The 27,730-nt window shown below is 37.4% G+C and overlaps 1 long non-coding RNA gene across 1 annotated transcript in view; it reads left to right on the forward strand.

Annotated features, from left to right (window-relative positions):
- Positions 1-3,220: 3,220 nt before the first annotated feature.
- LOC148125789 (uncharacterized) overlaps positions 3,221-27,730 on the forward strand; it is an 83,915-nt gene continuing 59,405 nt past the window's right edge. Inside the window, exon 1 of the long non-coding RNA XR_015743693.1 lies at positions 3,221-3,350. This is a non-coding gene — a long non-coding RNA (uncharacterized LOC148125789). The remainder of the gene's footprint in view (positions 3,351-27,730) is intronic.

Genomic DNA, 27,730 nt, shown 5'->3' on the forward strand with positions numbered 1-27,730 from the left:
CAGGGTTTCAGTCTTCAAATGATATCAATCAAAATTTATGCAATTCAAAATCCATATGTATAAAGTCCCAGTTCACCTCATTTAATGATAATAGTAAACCACATGTTGTGTACATGTCTAAAACACTTTTCTGGCTCTTGACTGTATTAACCCTAGGGGCACAATGTTTTCATACAGCTTGCCCAACTGAGCAGCATAATATATTGATTAATACTTGGCAACAACTGAATTCTTAAATAATAAAACTGTGAACATAGCAAATAAAATAAGAACAGCATCAATACTATTTGGGCCCATATATTAATATTAACTATGTTAAAAGAAAAGGGAATGACTGAGGGTTTTGAAAGGACAAAAAAAAAAAGGAGGAGGAAATCTAATACTAATGTATTTTCATTTCCTAATGAGATGATTTTATTAAATAATCAGCATCATTTAGTGACATGAATATTTTGAGCTTCCCCGTGCTGAATCAGCCCTAATTATACAAGTATTAAAAGTTAGCTACCCTCTTAAGATAAACATTAGGATTGGACAGTATCGATTAATTTGAATAAAATTGTTCATGCACATTAATAATAGAAATCAAAATCAAGAGGGGATCAGAACCCTGAAAAAATATTTGTCCTTGCGAGAGTACTTGAAAAAATTCTGCATTTCTGGTGTCATCTACAGTACCAGTCGTAAGTAAGATTTGTTTTGTCGACAAGTCATTATGACATTTGGCAAGAGGAAGAGCTCTGGCAAGTCTAAAAACTGATCCCCTCATGCATTTTTTTCTGCATTCCAGAAAGAGAACAATGAATTGTAATTGTTGCTTGCGGGGAGCAAGTTACAGTGAGAAATAATGCAGTGTCATCTGGAAGACAGCAGTAAGAGAATGGATTTAAAATTGTTGGTTTTCATTTAGAAAATTGTTTACTTAGGGCAGAGTATTGTGACCATTTTAAAACATCAGGTTAAAATACACAGCATTACTGCAAATCAGTCAGGCATGGGTCTGTTGTGTTTATTTCTAAAAGGATGAGACACTGTTTTCTGGTTTCAGAAGCAACGTTTGACTCTTTGCAAAAGATTCAAGCCTTTTGCACCAAATCATATGCTGGGAATTCGACCATGTAATATTTTTGAATTGCTGGAACTGCCTCTGCGAAAGTACAAGGTAGATGTGGAAGGACTGAATTTGTGTTTTCCTTGAATGCCATTTGCATGAGTCACAGCAAAGCAGGCAAACTGTTGACAAATTAATACCTTCAGAAAATAAACTATGTTCATGTTGAACAGAGAGCAACTTTATCCTGATTAATTTGCCTTGGAGAGGCTCCAGCCCTTCTTGACAAAGTCCTGCAGTTTGTACAAATGTAATTTCCTAATATTTACAAGAGGAAAGCTCAGCCGTTAAGCTTTGCCTCCAGTGTGAGTTTTGTGGTTAGAAGGAAAAAAAGACAATAAAAATACAGAGAGCTAATTGTAAGCACATTTGGGGGCAGAGGACTGAGTCTCTTCCCCACCCCCCACAGCCCTATAAAAATGTGTTATTATGTGGTATTCAAATGCAGTAGGGTGCCAGGCTCCACCTGGCAAAGTTTTAAATAACACAACATTGAATGCTGCTTACTACAAAGTGTACTACTGCACTTTGAATCCAACATGCCAAATCAAGGTTGTAGCATATAATGCCATACTCAAATAATATTTTTTTAAAAATAAAATAATCCTGGCATCAATTTACATCAGCCTGTCGAATCGTGGACTCCTCTTATTTTATGCCTTACTTTAAAGAGAATATTAGATATTTGAACAGTTATGCAATTTAATAAAGTCTGAGTGGGAGAAAAATTGCAATTATAGTCTATTGCTTTATTTTAAGAATATTAAAAAAAAACTTTACTTTTAATGAGATTCCCCCTTCCCCTCCCCAGATATCAGTTTATGCAATTTTCCAGATGCAAAATGAGCTTTTGGCTGTAAAATATTTTATCACATTGTCTTATACAATAAAGACTAGATGTTTTTGTGCTCTCTCAACTGCGCTGCAATTATATTTTAGTGTTTGCAAATCATAATATAATTTAAAAACCATATTTTATACCTCATCTAAAGTACTTTTATTGTTCTGGCTGAAAGCAACCACGATCCAACAACAACATCCAGCGAACTCTTCTTGACTGTCCTTAAAAATAAAATTCGTAGCTAAAAAAGAAAAAGAAAAAAAGTGAAGCTTTTTTGACAACAATTCTCTGGGGCAACATCTTTGTAAAAATCGGTAGAATTTAATTCCCTCAACTAAGAAGCCCAGAGAGCTTGAATATAAAAATAGTAGCCTTGTCATTTCACATTCATTAAGTGAAACTCAAAAATTAATAATGTAAAATATGCTTTTTAATTAGTTGTACATTCTGCCCAATGTACTTAAATGGGATCAGTAGCTCCCCAATGGTTTTTTTCTTAATAAAGTATTAGCCTGTGATGCACAGAGGTTGACAGGTATGATAAATTGGGAAGTACTTTTCAAGCCAAATGAATGATGCCAAACTAGGACTCTCCCATTTAAATGTAATTAACACCAGGGAACAATATTACATGAAGAGAACTAAACAAGAATTTATTTGAAAATTGTGATTCCATGCCGGGGGTTTATGATGATTGTAGGCATGATTTTGTGTTACCTTTTTGAAAGCTAAGCATCTGCCAATAGAAGTTTTCAAGCGTATTGAAAACTTTGACAACTTCTATTTTTAAAACGTTTCCAGGGTGCCTGCTTCTTCTTCTTCTTTTTTTAATATCCTGTGTTGAAAATTTCTCCCATGTTGATTTCCTATTAGCTGCTTCTGTTGTGAGGTGGTTGCTATTATTTTTTAATTTCTAAACGTTACTCTAAAACCCAGCTGTAAAAGCAGAGGTAAATGGAATACATTTTTTTAAAAAAATGAAGAGTGAAGTAATAAAATAAGAATAATGATGAGGGCATATCCTAAAACAAAAGGACAATTGTAATCAACCCCCTCCTAACTTTCTTTGAGAGTGCTGCTGCTGCTGTGAATTTTTATGCAAATAAAAACAAGTCATTCTTTGTCGCTTGAATGGGATCCCTTAACTATCTAAATGTCAGCAGTATTTACTTAAGAATGTCTCCAGTCTCTAACTGCAGTCTCAAATGAAGCTTTTTAAAAATAATAATAATAAACATGCATAGAGATTGTAGTTCACAATCACTACACACTCCCACACATCCATACACACTTCAGTTCTGTAATGCCTCTGTTATTACTGCTGCAGGAATCTGCAAAGCTGATCTCTCCTTAGATTGAAAGGAATTTCCTAAAATTCATGGAAAATCATCCCAAAAGGTATGGATTTATAAGATTCCTGTAATGTTCTTTTTGTCTCATCATCAGCATTTAGTGTGGAGCTTGACTTCATTCCAACTGCATCTTTGTTCTTTTGCTTCGCGTATTTTTTTCCTCTCCCCAAGACATGACACTTTTATACACAAGCACTGTTGCTACTATATGTTTTCACCCTGTTCATCTGGATAACTTCTGTGGCTTGCCTGTTCGGTACCATAAAGTGTTTGTGACACTAATGTACTATGCTGCTTGCTAAATGTTTCCTCAAATGTATGTCTTTTGAGAGGCACTCTTGCTGATCAAACATTGGTACATGTGACAGAATCTTTTTCTGAATAGTGAGGGGTGGGTGGAGGAATCTTGAATTTCTGCATCCTTCTTAATCACCCACTAAATGGCTGTGAGTTTCAATACAGAAAAAAGGGGGGAACATATCTGCCTCGGGTTTTCCTGTGTGCATTTTGACTGCTAAATAATAAAAAAAGCCAAGTAAAATACACACTTCTCTTATAATTGAAGATAGCTATTCTATCAATAAACCCAAATATATATTTTTCTAAATCTAAAGGTAACACAAGGAACCCCAAATTCCTTGTGAAAAGGGGAGCGAGGAAAGGAAAACATTGTACTGATTTTGGATTTCTTTAAAACAAAAAACCAGAGCTCAAATAAGGGATGATAAAACGTTGCATCTTATAAGCATTCGCTGTTGTTTTCCCTGCTAGTGATGATCTGAGGCCGTTTGTAGAACAGCAAGTGTATTACTGGAAAAATGCTATTGTCAGATCCACAGAATTTGCTTCCATCCCCTCTTTTTCCTGCTTTCATAATTTGTAATACCTTTTGCAACTGAAGCCATTATTTGTGATTCCTCCCTTTGCTTTCAACCGAAATGCATATCTTTGATAGACACTCACCTAATTTAAGACCTTTGATAATATTTTTTCAATCACAATGGATATGGCAATATTCCCTTGAGGAGTAGTTGATATGTCTATTTATGTGTTCATGAATCAAGGAACCGATATAATTGATGCCTTGAAATATAAGCTGTGCCACTTGTAAGGTTCCACTGAACTTATACTGCACCTGGGAATTCCCAAAAGTGCCAAGTTACCTGTACAAAACCAAAAGAAATTTAGTGTTATGGCTGAAATATTCATAGATAAGCTGTATATAAAGATCATGGATTAATATAGAAGTATAATTCTCCAACTTTAAAACAACTTTTTTTTTACAATGCAAAGTATACCTTGAAAAACTTAGTGGCATATGGTTTGGTTCAGAAACGACGAGCTTTTCTTTTGGAAAATTTATGGTAGTTTTGTTATTAACATACACTTATAATCAAGCTCTTGATATATACCTCAGATTTATATGATTGTTTATTCTACTATTATTTCCTTAAGAATAATTAGTGTCACTGTATTTTCATTTTTACCTATCTAATTACCAAGCCATGAAAATGAGACATTAGCTTTCATGTTTGATACCCAGAAGTTCAGTTACCCAATTCTGATTTACATTTTCTAAACCAAACAAAACTTTTTACGAACCTGCTCTCAGGCATGCATGGGTGCTTGGACCAATCAACTAAAAAGGTAAAAATAATATCTATTTAACCCTAAGTCTCAAGGGTATATTCTCAGTGTTACTTAATATAATTATTAAGGCATGGAATCCTTGGTGCTTCTGAGCTTAGTTGTTTCATTACCATTTTTTTTCTTGTGTTCTGCAGTGCAAAACATCTCAAATACATCTTAATGATATCTTAATCAAGGAACTATCAAAGAGAAAGCCACACCACCACCATTGGCAAAGGAAACTACCATATATAAATAGGGAGCACACCCTACATTCACTCATACTGAAGATGTTACCTAGTCAGGTAATAAAACATTTCTGAGCACACTATCAAGCCCAGAGAGCACTGTGAACTAGACAGTTCAATTCTGAGCTACAGATATTCTCTTCTATAGTTGTTAAGGCTTTGAAAAGCTGTTAAGTAGCAAACTCATTTTGCTCTATACATTTTACAAGAATTCTAGAATCTTTGCAATTCCAAAACGGTATCCTCTTTGTAATGTAAATAACTTTATCCCTTCTAACCCATATAACATGATGGACAGCCATAATAAACCTGCTCACTTTGATTACTATCCACTACCATTCTTGTTAGTCTCCATGCATTGGAACCAAAACCTGTAATGTAGAAACTTATATTTGTGGGCTCTGCAAAAAAAATTCTGTATATATTTATCTTTTAATTATGGAGGGTAACACTAGGTCAGAGATAGACAGCTCAAGTCATGTTAAATAAGTTGTTTCCAAATTTATAAAGAAAAATCTTCTTTCAAGATATTTAACACAATAGTTTCTCTATATAATAAAGCAGGTATTCTCATATTCTGATTGTAAACCTATTTATTAGAAATAAATACATTGTCAAGGGAATTTCCTTTCCAACTAATTTTATTTAAAATTGGAGAATACAGTTTGTATTCAGATTAAGAACTAGCTTTATAAAAAGTAAAATTTACTTGTACTTAGTGAGAGAAAACATTCGAATTTTAAAAAACAGAAGAAAGCTGGCATACGTAATTCTACTTGAATCTGTTTGATATAGCATTACATACTTCAGCAATGTTAAACTACATATATAATTAAAATCTAAAGTGGTTGTCATTTATATCATTGCTTAAATGCCATTTGAAATCCTCATTTAATGCAAAATATGATTGCAGCCTCACACCCTAGAATAAGCAAAACAGCACACTTCATATTGAGAATGTGCTTATTGTTTTGGAAGGATCAGCTACATTTCCCTTGTACTTCCTCCCTTAATGGACAATCCACAAAATGGCATTTGTACCAGTGCCAGAGGGACTGCATGCTTGCCAATTGGATGAAGTTAACATGCTGCAGTGGCCAGAGACAAAGAAATGAAGAAACCTGGGACAAATTCATTGGATTCAGAGTGGAAAGGGGGAATATGAGCCATTCTAAACACATTGGCCAAGTTAACACTAGTCAATCAATCACTCTTAAGTTCTATTCATCATTCCATCAAAAGAAGACAGATCATGTGTATTATTGAGAGAAGTCTGAAATCATTGTAGGTTACGGAAAGTCAGAATGTAGGTTACGGAAGGTCAGAACAGCCATCTCTGAAATCATCATGAAGAGATAGGAAAATGTTCAGGAACTATAACAAGGTTTGTGTTGTGAACCTCGCTTATAGGTATGCTGTAGATATTTGTGCAATGCTTTTGCTCAGGGCTAAAATAAATAAAGCAGTGCCATTGTATAACAGCTCCTACATAAATAACAAATGTCTGGATAAGTCAATAAGGTTGTAGGATATTGTGGCTAGCAGAGTTATCTAAACTGACTGAGTTCTGTCAATGACATCTGAGAGGCTTTGTGACTTGTTAGACCATAGTTCCACCACCTTCTCCTTTTGCTTTCTGTATGCCAAGAATGCTAATATTGCACTTTTCTTAAAGAATACACAGAAATGAAGAATGTAAAACTATTGTATTGTGTTCATATTGACTTACGGTACAGAATAGATGTAGTTAGGAAAAGTAATTCAGCTTCTTTAAACCACCAATTATGTTTTGTCATGCTTAGGAGAGTTCCAAAATGTATGGGAACAGTTTTCCTCTGACCTACTATGTCTTCCAATAAAAGTTCTCCAAAATGGTCTGAAAATATAGCGCTGACTAAAACTGCCTTGGAACTCCAGGTGTGTTTCCTGAAATGTTAGAAGAACAAACAAATAGAACTCTAACAACACAAAATAACTGTTTTTCTTACCTTTAGTGTTTAAACTAAAGAAAGCAAACTCAGAATCACATGCTTCATTTTCAATTTGTTTCCTTCCATCTGCAATAAAGAGAGCAGCTTCAAGGTTAAATTTCATTCTGTCTCTCACTTACCTCAAATTTGCTTGTTATTTTTTAAAGTTGTCTGAATGTTGTGTTGTTCTAACATCGTACTCATTTTTCTGTACAAATAACAAGCTCCCTTTTACATGAAATCTTGACTACATTTGTATTTAGTATTTCTTTATAAATTTATAACCTTCCACTCCATCAATGGATTTCAGAGAAAACAATCATTAAAGCATAAAAACAGACATACTTAAATGTCATAAAAACAGACATACTCTTCTGTATCAGAAGACCAAACTTGAATTAAGGTTGAGTTATAGGTGATCTTAGGTCAAGGTATTTTAAATTAGGTGAAACATTAATTTTGAAGACAGCATAGGGACAAAATTTTATTAAAGGAATTACAGTAGAGGTAGATGGATCTGATCATCTGGACTCCTGCCTTCAGCCATTCTGAGGCAGAAACAACTGCAATACATGGCCTATATTGGAAATTAGATGGGGAATGAATTTTATTCTGCTTGGCCTGTCAGTAACATTCAGTATAATATTTATCTGGGCAACATGGGACTACTGTTTTGTACTGGTTCTAATTATGATTTGAAACTAAATCAATGTAGGCTGAATTTGGGCCTCTGAATTTGTGGGAGTCATTGTTCTACCTGAAGCAGACAGAGCAAAATGCTATAAAAACTATGCCACATCTTAAAAAACATAAAGCTACATGGTCATTCACAATTTATCACAGGGGCCAAAGGCCCAGTGAAACAAAGCACTTGTCAGTGCTTTTTGAAATGTCAAAACCAAAGAGAACCAGAACAGCTCCTGGGGTCAATGTATTTATTACATGGGGACCTGCCTTCTGGTTCACACCTGTCTTCCTTCAGGATGGAACCTTAAACAGACCTTCTGTATATGTCAAAACAAAATAAGCAGAATCATATTTAGTAAGGAAGTCTCACAGGTCTTTCTAACCAGAACTTGCAAGTGAGATGGGTGGTTATATAAATTCAGTAAACAAACAAACTTTGAATTGGATTCAGAAACCTACTGGCAGCTACCAGACTGAGTAGGATATTCTTAGTAATAGGTTTACTCTATCCATATTTGTGAGTTTTCAGCTAGAAATTTGGCTATTGCATTTTTGAACTATGTAGAGTGCAGTTGTGATGATAATCACAATGCTAGCTATGATTATAAAGTCTTTCTGGGCCATATGTAGAATATCAGCTGAAGCTGTGGAATGACCACTCTGGCCACAGTCTTCAAATGCAGAGGAATACTGAACCCAGGAAAATACGCAATCACAGATCTGCTCCTTCAAGAGAAATTTGACCCCATCTAAAATAACCACCAGAACCATGTTTCCAGAGAGCCAAGGTGTTTCTGGATGACCAACTTCTCCATCTTATGGAGTTTTAATCTGATTTGTTTCTCCCCTATCAGTTCCTAAAGACTTCCACAGCTTCTGTAGCCTGGCCTGGCCTGGAAATGTATATCATTGGCATATTGATACCTGACCCAAACTAAATGGATCTCTCTCTCTCTCTCCCTCTCCCTTCCTACCCCTCTCTCTCTTACACACCTCTGTTACACTAATCAATATGAGTTCTAGTTATAAACTTACTTAAATGAAAAAATTTAAAATTTTCTTGAAAGCAGTTTGTCTTCTATATTCTCCTATGTCTTCCCACATAGTTTTAATATCTTTACAAGCATAAAATAATTTGGAGTCATGAAGGAGAAATCTGCCCAGTCCAGTCGAAGTGAGAAAAACTTATATTCTTATCATAGATGTTTCCATTATCAGTGCAACTATTTTTCTGTTAAGTAACCATTAGAAATAGTTACCACTATAGATTTCCACATTACAAGGAAAATTGAGATACATTGAATACCAGAATACTTTGGTGTTACAAGTTTCCTTAGCACCGGAAACCAATGCAATGTTTTATTTGTATAAAAGATTTTATTTCCTGCACATTATCAGCAAGATGTATATCTAGATACAGATATATCCTAAAACAGATATTTCCAAAACTGGACAGCAGATGGGGCTACAAAAATTATCAAATAAAAGGTAATGGGAAACAGCCTATTTCCATTTGAAAAAGCAATTTGTTTAAAAAAATAAATAGGATTTTTCTTTTCTGTTTTAAGACATCAATGAATCTGCTCATAATGGGCTTTTGTAAACTGATTATCCCTGATAATCTCATTAGTTGAAATTATCTTGCTTTTCTAACATGGTAGATTTTTAAATACCTTTTATTTCAGATCCCTCTGGGCATGTTGCAGTGCAATTTACTATTAAGCAACGTAATTATCTATCTCAAATCTAAGTGCTTAGGAGTTAAAAGAATCAAGACGCAGCTATTGAAAAGTGTGGAACAAATGACCTTATAGTCTAGATCCCAAAATAGCTAAGAGAAAGCAAGGAGAACAAAACCTCCTATTTTTAACAGAGAAATAATTAAAAGAAAACCTATGTTTGAAGAAAACAGTATAGTATCAAACAGACAAACACAGCCTATTTGAGAGGTATAGAGTCCAGAACTAAGGCTTTAAGACTGAGCCACACAGCTGATAGCAGATCAAAGCATCTCAGTGTAGGATCGGGTTCAATGGAAGTTTCCCTGCTATATGTGCAAATGATACTTGCACCCAGAAGCATTTACTAATAGCAGTAGTGGCTGTAGCAAATTTATAACTGTCTTTAGGTGTCATATGCTATATATGCAAGTTTTAAAAAAAACAACAGCAACCAACAAAAAACCTGAACCAACTATACTGTAAGTTCTCTGCTTTGCTTTGATAAGTAGGATTTGGTGCTCCTACAAAGTCCTCCTCTCTTTCAAACATATACCTATTCAAGGGTTCCTAATGGTTTTCTTCTGGTACGCGATAGGATGCCACACAGAATTCTGCTTCCCCACAGAGCTGACTCAGGAGGCAGCCTCCTAAATGGAGGTGGACAGCAGAAGCAGCCACTGTCTTTTTTCTCCTGGGATGTCCCCTGCTGAGGAGTAAATCATGATGTGCTTCATGATAAAGTTCTGCATATGTGTGCTGGAAGCAGTGACAATACCTGAAAACACATACAGGTAGTCCACACTTACAACAATTCATTTAGTGACCATACAAAGTTACAACAGCAATGGGGAAAAAAAAGCAGTGGTGGGATTCAAATTTTTTTACTACCATGGATTGGTGGACATAGTGTGGCTTGGTGGGCATGGCAGAGGAAGGATACTGTAAAATTTCCACCGCACTAACCTGCTTTCCAGCTCCATTCTCCTGTGCAGGGCAACAAAAGAAGACCCAGCCAATCAGCTGGAACTTAGGAGGCAGAGAAAAGATGGGGGTGGGGCCAGTCAAAGTACTCAAAATTTCCGCTACCGGTTCTCCAGGACTGGTCAGAACCTGCTGAATACCACCTCTGGAAAAAAGTGACTAATGACCATTTTTCACACTTCGTGACCCTTGTAGCATCTCCATGATCATCGGATCAAAATGCAGATGCTTGACACCTGACTCCCATTCATGACTGTGGCAGTCTCCGGAATCCTATGATTCCTCTTTCTTTTCTATTTTTTCTTTTTTCTTTTCTTTTCTTTTCTTTTCTTTTCTTTTCTTTTCTTTCCTTTTCTTTTCTTCTTTCTTTTCTTTTCTTTTCTTTTTTGCCATCTTCTGATCAGCAAAGTCAACAGGGAAACCAGATTAACATAACAACCCTGTTACTGATTCAACAACAGCAGTGATTTGCTCAAAAGAAAAATCCTAAAACGGGGCAAAACTTGTTTAACAAATCGTTCACTTAATGACACAAAGTTTGGACTCAGCTGTGATTGTAAATTGAGGATTACCTGCATTCAGAATGTACTCAATAGTAGTTTTTTGAAGGGGTGATACAATAAGCTGTCACATGTTAAATGTGTGAAACAAAAGTGGATTTCACACTTTTAGCATCAAGAGCTTTGCAGATATTTGGCTGACTTGTAGAGACACCATAGGTTGGGAAATGACACCCTATCAATCACTGCCTATACCCAGAGAGGTGACTTATCCTTTTTCTTCAGCTACAGAACATCTTGGGGTGGTCCTACCTCCCTCATTAGCCAAATCTGAATAACTCACCCCTCCCTTCCCTTCCAATCTTTTCTGAACATGGGCTGGGGAACAATCAGTGTTTCACAGCCAAATGTTTTGGCCCTCTGGGCTCAAGAAGGTATCTTGACTCCCTCACTATAAAACAGATAACCATAGATTTATGCATAGATCATGGCAGTTGGTAGGCTCATAAAATATTTCCCAGCAAAGGGTACAGGGAAAAGGTGGAGGAAGGAATCAACAGACCCAGCTGCCACGTCTGGAAAACTCAGCCTGTAAGTTGGGCAACTGAATCCCAGTCAGCCAGTTACGAACTTACATTTGGGTCTAGTAATAAAGCCAGCAGCCAAGGAGCACGCTTCGAAGTTCAACCCCACAAGAAGACGAGCTGCCAAGTGAGAACGGATTTTATGTCTCTGATAGCGGCTCAAGCAATTAAGAAGTAGAAGTTGTTTTTGAAACAGAGAGAAGGAGGGAGGGAAGGAGAAAAGCTTAAATCTGCATTTTATGTATGTAAGTTTGCAGCCGTAATGGGATTATGATGTCAGCAAAGGGAGAGAAGTTTGCAGCTGCACTGGGCTATGGAGGTAGCAAGCAGCTGTTAAAATAGCGAACTAATGGTGATTAATTCTTATTATGTGTTTGAAGATCTTACAATGAGTTCAGGACCCAAACCATCCCAAAGGAAATAAAATTAAGGAAGGAGATCTTTTTTTTTTTGTAAGTGAAATTGAAGGAAGGCTTTTTAAAGCATATATATATATATATATATATATATATATATATATATATATATATATATATATATATATATATATATATATCCTATTCTGTCTCTTCTTCAACCACTTTATTAATATTTAAATACTCCAGAAATTGGTGCTTAAATTATAACATCCAGTGCAATTATTAGTTACCAAGAAAGAAAGAAAAAAAAGAACTAGGCTGGTGTTTTTATAATTTCAATTAAGTATTGTACAGACTGGGAAATTACCTGACTCCCATAACACCAGCGCATGCTTCCACCACATTGAGTAAAACAGGAACCCTACATTTAAAATATTTACTACATACATAGGGAGGAGTATGCTTGCACACATTGAGAAAGCAGATCTTCCTATAAAGATCCATCAAGGATTCCCAGTTACTTAGCCCCACTGACAGTATGGCTGACATGCTGTGCAGTAGAGGGTTTTAATAATCACTCTGTTGAGCTGGGCTGGCAGATCATGGGAAATATTATTCAAATGTCTCAGAGAATTAGAAGCTTCATTTTGATTTCCCAACCTTCCTTTATGGAACTCCTTCTTTTGTTAGCTTGTAGTTTCTTTCCCTTACGGTCTGAGGTTCTGTTGCAAATTGAGCTGGGAGGATGAAAGGCATTTATTACAGCAACAAGTAAAAGTCCTTTGTAGAACTACGTGCTGTGAAACAAGATATTGTCTTCTATCCTTAAAGATGAAGCCCTACCTAGTGTATGTCTCAAAAACCCCAAGAATGGTATTAATCAAAGGATAGTTGCGTTTTGATAGATGACCTTTTGGGTTACTCTGTGCACACTTGGAATTTCATGGTTATGTGAAAGCACTCCAACAAAATGGTTTGCTTCCATGGGAGGACCATCCAGAACCAGATCCTGCATGGTCAGTCCCAAAACGTTTTATTCAACAACCAAATTATTGAGGTTAATTTCTGTCATTTGTCTTAGATTCATGTTGGAAGAAATATCCATCCGGTTCAGTTCCAAGCCGGGAGAAAGGCACTGGAGACAAAATGGAGGCTGGAGGCTGATTGGAAAGATGGTTTAATGGTTAAGCAGAAGCAGATAGGGGGGGGGGCTGGTGCAGCCGACCACATAGAGTTGAAAGTGAGGGGTTTTTATACCTTCTCTTGGGCTTTGCACTTGTACTTCCTGTTCCTGTGCAAGAACATGTATTCTATTGGGTGTTGTCAGGCTCCCATGGGGCCATGTACAAATCCTAGGAGTTTGTCTGAGCTAGGTTTGGTTGTAATTTCTGACGGTGATGCCATGAAGGGGTGTTGGGCAATTCCTATTGTGGGTGAGGGTTTATTGGATCTTAGGTGATGATATTTGCTTATGAATAGAGCTATCTCTTTATCTCTCAAGTGCTGACTTCTGCTGAGAGCTATTAAGTAAGGTGGGGGCTGCTTTCCAAGAGCATGTTTCTCCATTTGTCATTCAGGGAAATATAATATTCTGCCTTTTTTATATTTCCCAAAATATTTCATTCTTCTAGGAGAGGGGGGAGTGCTAACTTTCTACATTCCTAAGGTGTTGTTTACCATCCTGGATTATTGGGGTGGGGGGGGCTGGATTTATTCTCCAGATAAAGCCCTGATCTGCAGTTATCATTTTTATTTTCTAAGAAGGTTTATTGGGTTTATATGGGGTCCAGAATTATTCTTCCTGAGAATGCCGGGCATCATACTGTGCACTATGTTAGTGTCTAATTATTAATTCTATATCAAAATGACCTTTAATAAAGTATAGTCAAGGGGGGGTAAGCTGTTGTCCAGGTCACAAGTTGCCTCATTAAGCTATGGAAGCTTCAGAAATGATTCAGCACGGCACCTCTCTGTGATTCATTCAATCAACCAGAACTTTAAAAAAAAAAAAACACTGATCAAAACTGAGTGAATCAGCTCCTAAGAGGTAACTGTCTTGAAGCCATCACACCATTTTATAGGTCCATGCAGGATCCTGAGAAAAGACAATCTGGTTTAATGCAGAGCAGAGAGTGCTGCATTTGCACAACGTCTGAAGAGTTTCTTTGCAATTGTTTCTGACACATGCACAGTGCTATTGTCTGCTCCCTGGGTGTAGGTTCATTTAATGCAATATTTCCATTCCAATGGTGAATATATTTGTCTTTACTCCCTAGCTAGCCACTCAGCCCGTTACAGTATCCCTTCAGGCAAGGCTGGACTGGGACCTGCATTCAGAATCATTCAGACCTCAAGTGAGAACTTTTTCCCTCGAGCAACAAGCCAGACAACCAGCAGATCTCTTAAGTTATTTTGACCCAAATGTCAGGCAGAGATTCCTGCAGAATGCAAGCAGAACCAACTTGAGCTGTTACCGCAACGTTGGAAGGAAACTACAACTTCTTCGTTGGTGCGGCAGAGACCCCTATCTCATTTCTTACCTATATTGTGCCATACAAGAGGCTTCTGTCCACCTGGAAAAGAAAAAGGAAAACTGATCATGTTTTCATATCCAGGAACAAAAGCAATGTTCTTTTCAAGACTACTGTAGTCTTGAACAATAGTGCATTGTCTGATTAGAAAACTGGCAGTGCACATGGTTGATCTCAAAATCAAGTATGCTGAATAACTTTGTTTGGGGAAGGAATTCTGGCATGGACCATGGTCTTTCTGAGCTACTGGCAATCATTTGGTAACAGCCATAAAAAAGTAATTGGATAAAAAAGGGTAAACTTTTAGTCATAAAACGCCATGAAAACCCAAATCCTTTTCCCTCCAGTTTTATAGGACCTCTCCAACTGTGGTAGCAAAGCTTGTCAGCCATATGAACGAAAGAAAGAAAGAAAGAAAGAAAGAAAGAAAGAAAGAAAGAAAGAAAGAAAGAAAGAAAGAAAGAAAGAAAGAAAGAAAGAAAGACATGCATACAGAAAGAGAGACAGGCATACAGAAAGACAGAAAAAGAAAGAGAAAGAAAGGGGGAGGGAGGGAAAGAAAAAAGAAAGAAGGAAAGAAAGAAAAAGAAGGAAGGAAGGAAGGAAGGAAGGAAGGAAGGAAGGAAGGAAGGAAGGAAGGAAGGAAGGAAAAATAATCGCCTTTCTCATAATTGTAAAGGGGGAGTCTAAATCTGTAGAGTGGGCCTCAAAATAGAACCAGCCCAATTTATAAAAGCAAAAATGCCTCCATACACACATCCAAAAAAAGATTTTAAAAATCAAGGCATTGTTCATGTACTGCTTTCCATAACCATTGCCACCCAACGTCCTTCACATACAGGCACACTTCAATCATGGCCCTCATGCAGTAAAGGTAATAACAGAGAAGAAATATTGCAGTCAGATTATGAAACCCTGGATCATTTTCACTCCAGTTGCTAATTTGCTAATTCTTTCCCTTCCGCTCCCCGTTACCTCTCCCTCCTGCGCATGATTATCTGAGCTGTGGCATATTTTTGGTTGGAATATAGAAAGAGGAAAGACTCTGAAGGTTGTGAGGAACCTTCAGAGCCATGAGAAACAACCCTTGGTCTGATACAAGCTGTTCAATGGCTGGATTCCAAAAGCTGGATGGGAATTCAGTCAGGGAGCAGCTGATATATGATCATAGGTTGGAGAGAAAGAAGTTAAGGGTTGTGGATTATAAGAGAAATTGCTACCATGAAATTGAAGATCAGTTTTGGGCTTTTTGTTTTTACTTTCATAGTAAATGTTCCATGAATTCAGATCCTACTGAGCTGCAGAGAGAAAAGTATTTGCTCAAATGCTGGTATTTCATATCCAGAGACAAATTCCCAGATGAGAGATGATGAGCACCACACTCCTGTAAACAGATTCTCAAGTTCATGCCTTACTATAGGTCTGCTGGCCCATTCTGCAGGCAGCTGCCATTGCCCCGCACACTTGCTTCTGGAAGACACTTCAGGTCTGGACTAGGGTGGGGCATGATAGCCACAGGGTGGGCCTGATAGCTCTCCATTGAGGCAGTCAGCCCAGTCATTTCACAAACCATTACTTTGAGGAGTCATCAGAATAATACAAATGTAGGAAATGTGGCCGACCGCTTAAATGTGATATCTTAAAGTCAGTGAAATGGTTGCTCTGGGCATTGGTTCAAGACAGAGCATGAAGGAACCTGGCCCCAATTCTACATTCAATACCACCCAGGTCTGGAGAATAAACGTAGAAATTCATTCCCACAATGGCACATGGAAGAAACACTGAAAGATAGAATTTTCCAGGGTCAAAATGCTTTACTTACTTACTTATTTACTTATTGATTCACATATTTATTTTAATTAAACTTGTATGAGAGGCATGGCCACCTAGTGGTGAAGATGCTCATCTCCCATTTGGAAGGTTGAGAGTTCAATCCTAGGCAGTGACAGATGTTTCTCTCCTAGGGCACAAAGAAAAAAAAAATCTGTTGCGAACTCCAATTAGGCATCAGGAAGGGCATCTGCCCAGTAAACACTCAGCTCCACTCAGTCGCCTGGACTCTACCCCGAATTAAGGAAATTTTTAAAAATTATTTTTGCAGGGTCATAAAAAGAAAAAATAATAATTAAACTTGTATGCCGCCAATCTTACTACTGATATAAATAAATATACAAATAAGCAACTGTTATTTAACACCAAATATAAGGATTCCAATTCAGCCCTGGAAAGGGTAGACGATAGAAGAATGGACTGGGTCTTCATCTATGTCATGAAGGGAAAGCTCAACCTCCTTGTGAGTAAACAACAGCCTCAGAATATGATTGCCTGCAGACGCAGTGACTGCTAAGTCCTATCTGAAGGACAGGTATGAGAGGATTGAAGGAAAAAATCCAGGGAGAGGATAAATTAGCTTCAATAAACTTGTATAAATAAACTTCCTCAATTTTTTTATTACCTGGCTGGGTCTCAACTATTGTCCAGTCAGATAATTAGTACTTTGTGCAGGAAAGCTTTTCTCATAAGAAAGAAAGGGACCAGAGCAGTAGTGGGATTCAAAAAAAATTACTACCAATTCTGTGGGGGTGGCTTGGTGGGCATAGCAGGGGAAGGATGCTGCAAAATCTCCATTCCCTCCCCACCCCACTAACCTGCTTTCCAGCTCTGTTCTCCTATGCAGGGCAACAAAAGAAGCCCAGCCAATCAGCTGGGACTCAGGAAGCAGAAAATAGATGGGGGTGGGGCCAATCAGAGGTGGGATTTGCTGGTTCTCTGAACTACTCAAAATTTCCACTACTGGTTCTCCAGAACTGGTCAGGACCTGCTGAATACCATCTCTGGGCCAGAGACCATTCCAGTAAGGAGGTTCCTATATAATAAACCCACAGCTGAGGCTGAAAGGCCTATTGATACTGTTTGTGTGAGAGCATGACATACTTTAAATGTATGTTTAAAGTTGCTGCTATGGAACTCTTGTTTTTAATAATGATTATAATTAAATTTATATGTCAGCTGACTCACATCAATTCTAATTGGTTTACAGAGTTGGCAGAGAAAAGAAAAATCTGGATGAGAACAAGAAAAATTGTCAACTAGTTCAGGGCCTTTTGAAATACCAGTAGGATGGATGCTGTAGGATAGCAGGAATGAACCTCATTCCAAAACTTATGGAAAAGTTTCAGAGGTTAGATTAAACCGTACTTTTAAATATTTATTTCATGTGCTTAGAATATAGTTAGTGGGAAAACGTAAGATATTATCATATCAAAGGCCATCATTCTGCTATAAGTAATCTCAAGTTCATTCCCATTAGAAGAAAAGTGCTGAGGGAAAAAAAATTAACTACTGAAAAGGTAGTTGACCTCAGCACAAATGGTCTTTCAATGATATTTACAATATCATAGTAAATTTATAAATTGAGAAATGGGATAAAAAGAAATCAAGGAGCTCCCTTAGCACAGGCCTGTCAAACACCCAGTCCACGGGCCAGAAGTGTCATGAGCTGGCCACGCCCATGACTGGTTTAGTGAAGGGGAAAAGTCCAGATACATCACATGACGCCACTGTGACGATATGAGTTGAACACCCTCTGCCTTAGCAGTAGAACTGCTATTCCCCAAAGGTGCTTTTTTTCAAAAAGCAACTAGACTTTCTTTATTTTTCCTTGAAGATGTTTCACTTCTCATCCAAGAAGCTTCTTCCGTTCTGACTGAATGGTGAAGAATGGAAGGATTTATATTCCTTGTAGTCATCTGGTCATTAGCATTCTTTCTGAGAGTCATTGAAGGCACTTGGAGGTTTATCTATACCCTCAGAGCCACTTAAATAGTTTAAATGGATGTGGAACCTTTTGGGAACTGAAAGAAGATTCCACACCCATTTGCACTATTCAGGTGCAATTAAGGGCACAGATAAATCTCCAAGCAGCATCAAAGACTCTCAAAGAGAATGCTAACAACCAAATGATGCAAGGACTATAAATCCTTCCATTCTCCACCGTTCAGTCAGAACTGAAGAAGCTTTTTGGATGAAAAGCAAAATATATTTTAAGGAAAAACAAAGTCCAGTTGCTTTTTGAAAGAAGCACCTTTGGAGCAACCATGACCTAGATGACTGAAAATCTCCATAGGAATTTAGAATTGCTAGTGTAAAAGTCCCAGCCAGAGGGATGATTTCCTTATGATTTAATGGAAACATGGGGAGTCAAGGAGGTGCTCCTCATTGGAGCATTGTACAGTGAAATTTGGTGCATTTACACAACCTCATAACTAAATAAGTGCAGAAAGATCACTGTACTCACGAGAAGTTTGCAAAAAAAAAAATCTACCTTTGGGGGGAAAAAACTCACAAGAAAAACCATAAAACACAAATATTTTCATCCAACGGAATAAAAGCTGGTAAAAATTTTACAAGGTAATTTCTTTCCCTGGTGCTTTTTTCCCCCCTTGCTTGCTTGCTTGCTTTTAGGCAAAAAAAAAAAAAATGTTACTGGGAACAAAATTCAGGTACAGGTTTTAAAGGTTGCTCTATGTTGAATAAGCATCTGAAAGAGAAACAGTCCAGGCTACCTAACAGGATAGCTAAGTGACCAGTAAAAGGGTCAAAGGGAAGAGGTCTTTAGACCCAGGCACAGGAAACAGCCTGCTTCTCTTCTCTTGCTCTGCTCTACAGCCTAATGGTACGGCTACCACTACGTGGCCATAGAATAGAATACTTTATTGGCCAAGTGTGATTGTACAGACAAGGAATTTGTCTTGGTGCAAATACTCTCAGTATACATAAAAGAAAAGATACATTCATCAAGAATCAAGAATCATAATGTACAACACTTAATGATAGTCATAGGGTACAATCAACAATCAAAACATACTAGGAAACAGTCAAGTGGAAGGGAATGGGTGATAAGGAGTGGTGAGAAGATTAATAATAAAAAGTAATAGTAGTGAAGACTTTGTAAATAGTTGGACAGTGTTGAGGGAATTACTTGTTTAGCAGAGTGATGGCATTCAGGAAAAAAACTGTTCTTGTGTCTAGTTGTTCTGGTGTGCAATACTCTATAGCGTCATTTTGAGGGAAGGAGTTGAAACAGTTTATGTCCGGGATGTGAGGGGTCTGTAAATATTTCCACAGCCCTTTTTTTGACTCGTGCGGTATACAGGTCCTCAATTGAAGGCAGGTGGGTAGTAATTGTTTTTTCTGCAGTTCTAATTATCCTCTGAAGTCTATGTCTGTCCTGTTGGGTTGCAGAACCAAACCAGACAGCTATAGAGGTGCAGATGATAGACTCAGTAATTCCTCTGTAGAACTGTATCAGCAGCTCCTTGGGCAGTCAGAGCTTTCGGAGTTACACTCATCATTACACTGCTCTAGCTTTTCTTTATTCATGAGAATAAAGTGCTTGGAGGTGAAGGAAAACAGAAAGGGACAAGAAAGAACAACAGCAGAGCAGCTCCTATTTCTGTGTGAAAGGTCTGCTGGGCAAAAAAAATATATGATAATCAAAAGCAGCACTGAAAAAAATCATCTTACTATTGTATTCAATAACCCATACCAGAGGTGGTATTCAGCAGCTTCTGACTAGTTCTGGAGAATTGGTAGTATGAATTTTGAGGAGTTCGGAGAACGGGCAAATACCACCTCTGACTGCCCTTGCCCCCATCTATTCTATAACTCCTGAGTCCCAGCTGATCGGCTGGGTCTTCTTTGGTTGCCCTGCACAGGAGAACGGAGCTGGAAAGCAAGTTAGTGGGGTGAGGAGAGAATGGATATTTTGCAGTAACCTTCCCCTGGAGTGGGTTGGGAATAGAGATTTTGCAGTGTCCTTCCCCTGTCATGCCCACCAAGTCACGCCCACAGAACCAATAGTAAAAAAAATTGAATCTCACTACTGACCCATACCCTATTGTTTAAAGCAGGGGTGTCCAACCTTGGCAACTTTAAGACTTATGGATTTCAACTCCCAGAATTCCCCAGCATGACTAACTGGGAATTCTGGGAGTTGAAGTCCACAAGTCTTAAAGTTGCCAAGTTTGGGCACCCCTTCTTGAAAACAAAACTATTAAAGCATAAATAAAGTTATTTAGTTTTCAACCAAACTAAATACCTTTTGCCACTTATTTTTTATTTTAGCAACAAGTTGAATATGCAAAATAAGGAATAAATACTGTAAATAATAGGATATGCTGGGTGAGGAAATAAGACAGAGATCACATGAAGGTAAAAATGTGTGAAATCAGCTACATTGGGTCAGACCACATGTTGTCCATTCAAGCATGTTGTTTCCTTCAGCAGTTAACCCAAATTGGAAGCTCACAAACAGGATTTGAGGGAATACCTGTGTTTTATGTCCAATGGAACAAAATAAAACTATTAAAACTTGCTGTGCAATTCTGGAAACGTAAATTGATTGGGGTTTATATGTACTGTAAATAGAAAATGGTTACAAAGGTATAAAAAAGAAAAAGAGCATTTTTATGGAAAATATTCAGACATACAGTTAATATCAATACATCAGTAGGCTATATGTAGTTTGTATTAACTGAAGATTATTCCAGTAAGACATAGAGAGTTCTGTTGTAGACATTGGGTGAAAACTGTCTTGACTTGGAATGCTATTTTACCATCAGCTTACAAAATACTTGTACAATGTAAAGATGATGTTGAGACTCTAGAAAGAGTACAGAGAAGAGCAATAAAGATGTTTAGTGGACTGGAGGCTAAAACATATGAAGAACAGTTGCAGGAACTAGACTATGTCTAGTCTAATGAAAAGCAGGACTAGGGTCTAGGGGAGACATGATAGCAGTGTTCCAGTATCTCAGGGGCAAAGAAAAGGGAGTCAAGCCATTCTCCAAAGCACCTGAGGGCAGGACAAGAAGCAATGGGTGGAAACTAATCAAGGAGAGAAGCAACTTAGAACTAAGGAGAAATTCCCTGACAGAACAATGAATCAACTCCAGAAGTTGTGAATGCTCCAACACTGAAGTTTTTAAAAAGATGTTGGATAACCATATGTCTGAAGTAGTGTAGGGTTTCCCTCCTAAGCAGGGGGTTGGACTAGAAGACCTCCAAGGTTTCTTCAAACTCTGTTATTCTATTCTATTCTATTCTATTCAGGAGTAGACAGCACAAGGAAACAACAACCAACAATCCAGCCTTCAATACTCCAATTAACAACTAAAAGCCACACACAACGAATTACCACATAAATACTATTCACAGAACAGCCTAATGAACACATGGAGAAGTTCCCTGAAGATGGACTCCAACATAAGTCCAAAAGCTTGGAAGACTAAATCTCTGGTCCCAGTGACCAACTCAGTTTGGATCATGCAACATTATCCTGGGACATGTATATTTGCCTTCATTCATTATGAAGGTAAGTAATATGGACCAATAGTTTGATCTGGCATAAATCAAACTGAAATATAGCAGTCCATAATTTAATATTTAGATAAAGGATTATTTCGTTAAAATGTTAGAACCTTCAGTCTTTTATGGTGTTCTTTTATATATTTAAAGTTCTCTCCAAGAATTTGAAGCCTGTTCTTTCATCAGTTTCTGACTCTGAATCCAATTACAGGAAGTTTAGAAAGCTGGAACTGTTTCATTGTTTCTTCTCTTAGACCTTTATGGTGGGAACCTCAAAGTAACTTTAAGGGAAGCAGAACTTTTCTTGAGCCATTTAGGTGAACCCTAATTTCTCTGCATGTTCTTCAGAGTCTGTCCCCAGTTTCAGCACATCTTGAATCTCACCTTTTGAAAAACCACAGAAAGATTCTTCCTCTGAATCCTCATAAAATATTTTAGCCATTTCTTCTGCAATTTCCTGGCTATTGTGTTTGCAAAATTATCAGAGCCAAAATGGTCACAGCTATCATCAGATAATGAAGATGTTTCCATAGGGATCCGTCTATGGCAGGGATCTCCAACTTTGGTAACTTTTAAGATTAAGCTTTGGCTGAAGAACTCTGGGAGTTGAAGTCCACAAGTTGGAGACTCCTGATCTATAGAATGTTATGGATTTTCTTTTCCCCGAAAGTTTGCTCTGCAAGAAAAAGGGGTTCCAACTACCAGCAGATTTGCCATGCATTGAGCACCTAAAGTGTCTCCTGGATCAACAAAGGATGTCATCATTTGACATCACAATGATTAGTTTTCCATCTTAATTCAAGATTGCAGATATAGAACTTTATAACTTCTGGAGGTGAAACATGTTCTGAACTGTAAAGATATGATCATTATCCACAGTAACCCCCTTTTACTAGTTACTATAGGACAAAGGAATGTCCAACTGATGGTCTTCCAAATATTATTGGTTTTAACTTGAGTCACCTTTGCAGAAGCTAATGGTAGAAAAATACAATGTTTTTGTGTATCACTCCTTGATAAGTAGGAAAGATGATAGAAATGAAGGACATTACACTAGAATGCATCTTTGACCCTGCAACAATATGCCAACACTATATAAAACCAATTCTTCCTACATCTTTCACTTCTTCATCATTAGAGAATGGCTGGCAAGAATTTTACTAACATTTGTCTACTACTAACCTTCTGGGGTTTTTTTTTCATGTTGACCAATATTGTCTCATAGAATAATTCAAAAAGTATACTTCAATATCACTTGTGCAAGTACTTTTTAATGGATACACAATCGATATACATCTCCATTGTTGTACTTGGTTTTGTAGATTGTGTCTAAAAATATTGGTGTGTCAATATGTTGGGAGTCCACATCTATAGCTGTGAGCATATATGCTCAGTTTTAAATGCTATTTAATCACAGGAGCCTAAATATATGTTCTATAGTTGCAGGTTATTCAATGTCTTTAATTCTCAGAGAAGGAAAAAACGTACTTAGGTCCAGCTGTTCCATTTACTTTTAGCATTAGATATAATTTTGTGTTGGAACACAAAGTGGTATCACTGTAAGACTGCTTGTATTAAGTAATCTTTTACAGAATGAAACATATTATAAAATAATGGGGGAAAAAACTAGCAAAAAATTCAGGCTGCCAGTGCTACTTATGAAATATCTTCCTAATTTATTTATTCCACCTTTTAGAATAGTGTAATTATTAGGGATAGTCAATTGGCTTTTTTTATGTGGGCCAGTGCTATGTGCACCAGAGTGTTGCATTTTTAATTATTATAACATTAAATGGCTTTAATTGCTGCCACTCTGTTGTTTCCAGGGCACTTCCATAACATTTATAAGGGGAGGGGGAGATAAAGGCCAAAGTTTATTTATTTTTACAACCTGTAATAAATCAGACCCTAAAACAACAGCAATTGTCTTGATGTTTTGATCAGCAACTGTGTTATACACAAACTGCATATTATTCCTGCTCAATAAGTGATGTGAAGAATGAAATTGAAGTCCTGCACAAAATGGGATTGTCTTACTTAATAACAACAGATGCTCAGAGCAATGGCATTTGAAAAGAGCTCTGTAGGCTACTAGTTATTAAATGGCAGGACATTTGGCATCCTCTAGCTGGATAGCATTTGAAAAACCATAGAGTCACATCGATGACAAGGAGATAGCAAGAGAGAAATTTAGCTCATCTGTGTTGTGCAGAGAAGAAGGAAGCGGTGGGGGTGGGAAAACAAGGAATAAAATGCCAAAGGGAAATTTGGAAAATATATTAAAAGTACTAAATATTCTGGTCCAAAACAAACAAACAGAAATCAAACCAACTTAAACTCAGGCAGCAAACTTCAATCCTTTTTATTAGAAAAACGAATTCATCCACTGACAGCTATAGAAGCCATTTTAACTGACCAATATTAACTGTGAGACATACTTAAGGGGCACCTCAGTAGATTTGGGAGGATTATGCTACTGTTACCAAGTGAAAATAGCAAACACAATAATCTCTTCTGTCAATTTATTCAGATTTAGGTACCATCCAGCTCCAACATGACTCTGAGTGGCTCACAAGATCAAACAGAAGCCAGTCAAAATATAGATATCATCTTGTATAGATAAACAAGACGTTATCTAAACAACAGTTACAGTACAGACAAATACAATTCAGTGTCAGTTGCATATTTGAGTAGCCTGTAGCATACGTGAGTGTCTTCCTCTCATATTTATAAAGCTTCCTAGTAGATTTTCTAGTGCTGGTGGCGTTAAGATTTTCCAGAGATTCTCAAATTAGCATTAGATCTAGATGATAGGTCTTGTAGAAAACTGTTTTGATTCTGAAATACTCCAGGTTGCCCAGTTCTCTCCTTCTCTCCCTCTCTCCCCATCTCCCTCTTCCTCTCCTCCTCCTCTTTCTTCCTTCTGTCCCTCTCCCTTTCTTTTCCTTCCCTTCCCTACCCAGAGAAGGATTCATTCTGCCTGTAAGTTTTATGTTAGTAAAATATTAACATAATTTTAGGTTAATAAAATATTAAAGATAAGGAATTATAATTGATGCTTAGTGCTCTCTGAGTTGGGTTGTTTGCTTGCAGACATTTCGTTACCCAATTAGGTAACATCATCAGGACCAGTGAGCACTGAGTTTGCTTCCTGTTTATATACATTAGCTTCCCCTGGCAGTGTTGGTGGGGATGACTTTCTTGTTAGCAGTTCCTTGTTTATAGATTTACTTTCTGCTTGATTGTTTGTCTGGTGTTAATCTCTGCTTATCTGACTGTAGGCTGCTGGAGGCAATGCATTCTGGTCTTTTTGGAACTACCAAGGGAACACACACACACACTCTCTCTCTCACACACACACACACAAATACTGGCAGAACAAGCTACTGTATATAAACAGAGAGCAAATTTCACACTCACTAGCACTAATGATGTTACCTAATTGGGTAATGAAACATCTGCAAACAAACAACCAAGCTGAAAGAGCACCAAGGATTCCACAGTTCAACCCTGAGCTGTATATTCTTTCTATTTGAGGTACTTATATATCATACATCCTTAACAATGATATCACAAATAACAGCACTGCAATTAAGAGAGTATTGTTGTTTGTTCCAATGTAACAGACTGGAACCTGCATTGGGGGGTCACTTTCAGCTGTATATTAGTCCATATGGTACAAGCTGACTTGGATTTAAGCTAAAGCCTAATTATGTATGAATTAATAAAGCCAAGCCATGTCAGTCTGATCTTTTCTTCTGCCCATCCCCTGAGTGATATTTTTTCTTGCTCACCTAAAATGATTTTCAGTTCATTCCCGAGAATTCTGGCATAGCTTTAGCCTCAAGAGCCTTTAATCATTTTCTGTTTCTTGTTCAGTGTTAAATTTTAGATCTGAACTCTTAACATGCCATTTGTGATTCACCCAGGAATAGCTTCTTATTGCCATTCAACGCGTCTCCTGAGTAACTTCATACATGAACATGTATATGAAGCATGAAAAACTGGCAGTCATTAAATTCTTGGAGCAAGATTTAGTCAAACTCTTCTTGGCCTCATTCAGAAGCAGCTCAAGATTTACTTGAGTGAAACAAATTATTATCTGGGAATTCTGGCCCGATTGCTAATATGCCCAATATTTGCAGAACAATAGGGTCAAATCTATGAGCCTAATTGCAATGCTTTCTGAGAATTGCGGCTGTGGATCTATAGCCCATGGGGACTTCAATATTCCTTAGTCCAAAAGGAAACAGAAAATAATAATTAATGAATGAAAATATATATATGCATATATGTATTTATAGTCAAAGATCAAAAACAGTATACAAACAAAAACAAGAAAAGAGAAAACATTGAAGATTTCAAAATCTAAGTGATAGCCAACCGGAGATCAGGTGTAAATCTTCCAAATCATTTAATTTTAGTCAGTCCTTTAATCACAATATTCTTATGCAAGCTTCAACAGAAGAAAGACCAGATTGCAGGTGCCAAAGGGCATTAAACATATACTGGGGAACATGCAGCATTGTGGTTATTTATTTAATTTGTGTTCTTTCTAAAGCTGTTAAATCCTTATCTACACAAAGCTGTTCACCATGGAGTAAAAAGGCTTAGCACCTTGGCCTTAAATAATTTAGCTGAAGCAGAGACAAAGTGATTGTTTCTGCAGCTAGCAAATCACAGCTAGAGCAGTGTTTTTTCCACCTCAGCAACTTTAAGATGTATGGGCATTAAGATGGCATGCTTGGGGAATCCTGGGAGTTGAAGTCCACAAAGTTACCTAGGTTGAGAAACCCTGGATTTTAGCGTAAAAGGTCTTTTTAGTTTGAATGGTTTCTTTCAGGCTGGAAAGAGCTGGAAGATGATTCCGAGACTGGAAATCCTTCACTTCTTCTTTATGGACGTCACTAATCTTCCAGTTATGATTGTAGCTAGTATACTTTTCAGTAAACAGAATTGCATTGGTTTGGGCATTAATAATACTCAGTTCTTCACTATTGCAATTAACTGCTAGTTAAGGGAGTTAGCATAATAATAACTATTATTACAATATAAAAATGGACCTAGGCTTGTTAGCCAATGAAGGATGCAACTTTGTGTTTTAAAAAGGCTTGAGTAACTGATTTAATATAAAATTTGTACAAAAGGGATGCAAGTATGCATCCTTCTTTGATTACCATTTTGGTTGAAGATTGGATTATGATTGGATTATGTAACTTTATCAAAATCAAAGTTATAAGCAATCCATGTTAACAATAATGCCCATAATTTCTTCCCAGCTGGTCAGTCAAATGACATATTCAGATCAATGAGATCAGCATAAAAAAACAATGAGATCAGCATAAAAAAACAACAAATACTTCTTGGCAACCTGATGCAAAATGGATCACTTCAATGATCTGGTTCTAAAGCCGGTTTGCAGTCAGGATATTGTCTAGAACAGTGGTGACTAACCTTTTTGGGCTCCTGTGCCAAAAGTTGTGCGTGCACTAGCACGCTCGCATGCCAGCACCCAGAAGGCAATGTACTCCCCCACGTTCCCTATGCATGTGCGAGCAATCCTCACCCACCCCCATCGCCCCCTTACCTGCACTGTGCCTCACAGCTGATTTTTGGCCGGTTTAAGGCCTTTTTCTGCCTCCCAAAGACTTAAGAAAAGCTTCTGCAGGCTTCTACAAGCTTTGTAGGCCAAAATCTGGCTCCATTTCATCACTTCCTGTTTTTCTGAAAATATTGGATGTGATGAAATGAGGCTAGATTTCCGCCTACAAAACTTGTAGAAGCCTGCAGAAGCCTTCCTCCAGCCTTTGGGAGGCTGAAAAGGCCTCAAACTGGCAGAAAATCAGCT

Source organism: Pseudonaja textilis, chromosome 4 (assembly GCF_049901715.1).
Source record: "Pseudonaja textilis isolate UNSWEBS1 chromosome 4, rPseTex1.2, whole genome shotgun sequence".
Classification (NCBI taxonomy): domain Eukaryota; kingdom Metazoa; phylum Chordata; class Lepidosauria; order Squamata; family Elapidae; genus Pseudonaja; species Pseudonaja textilis.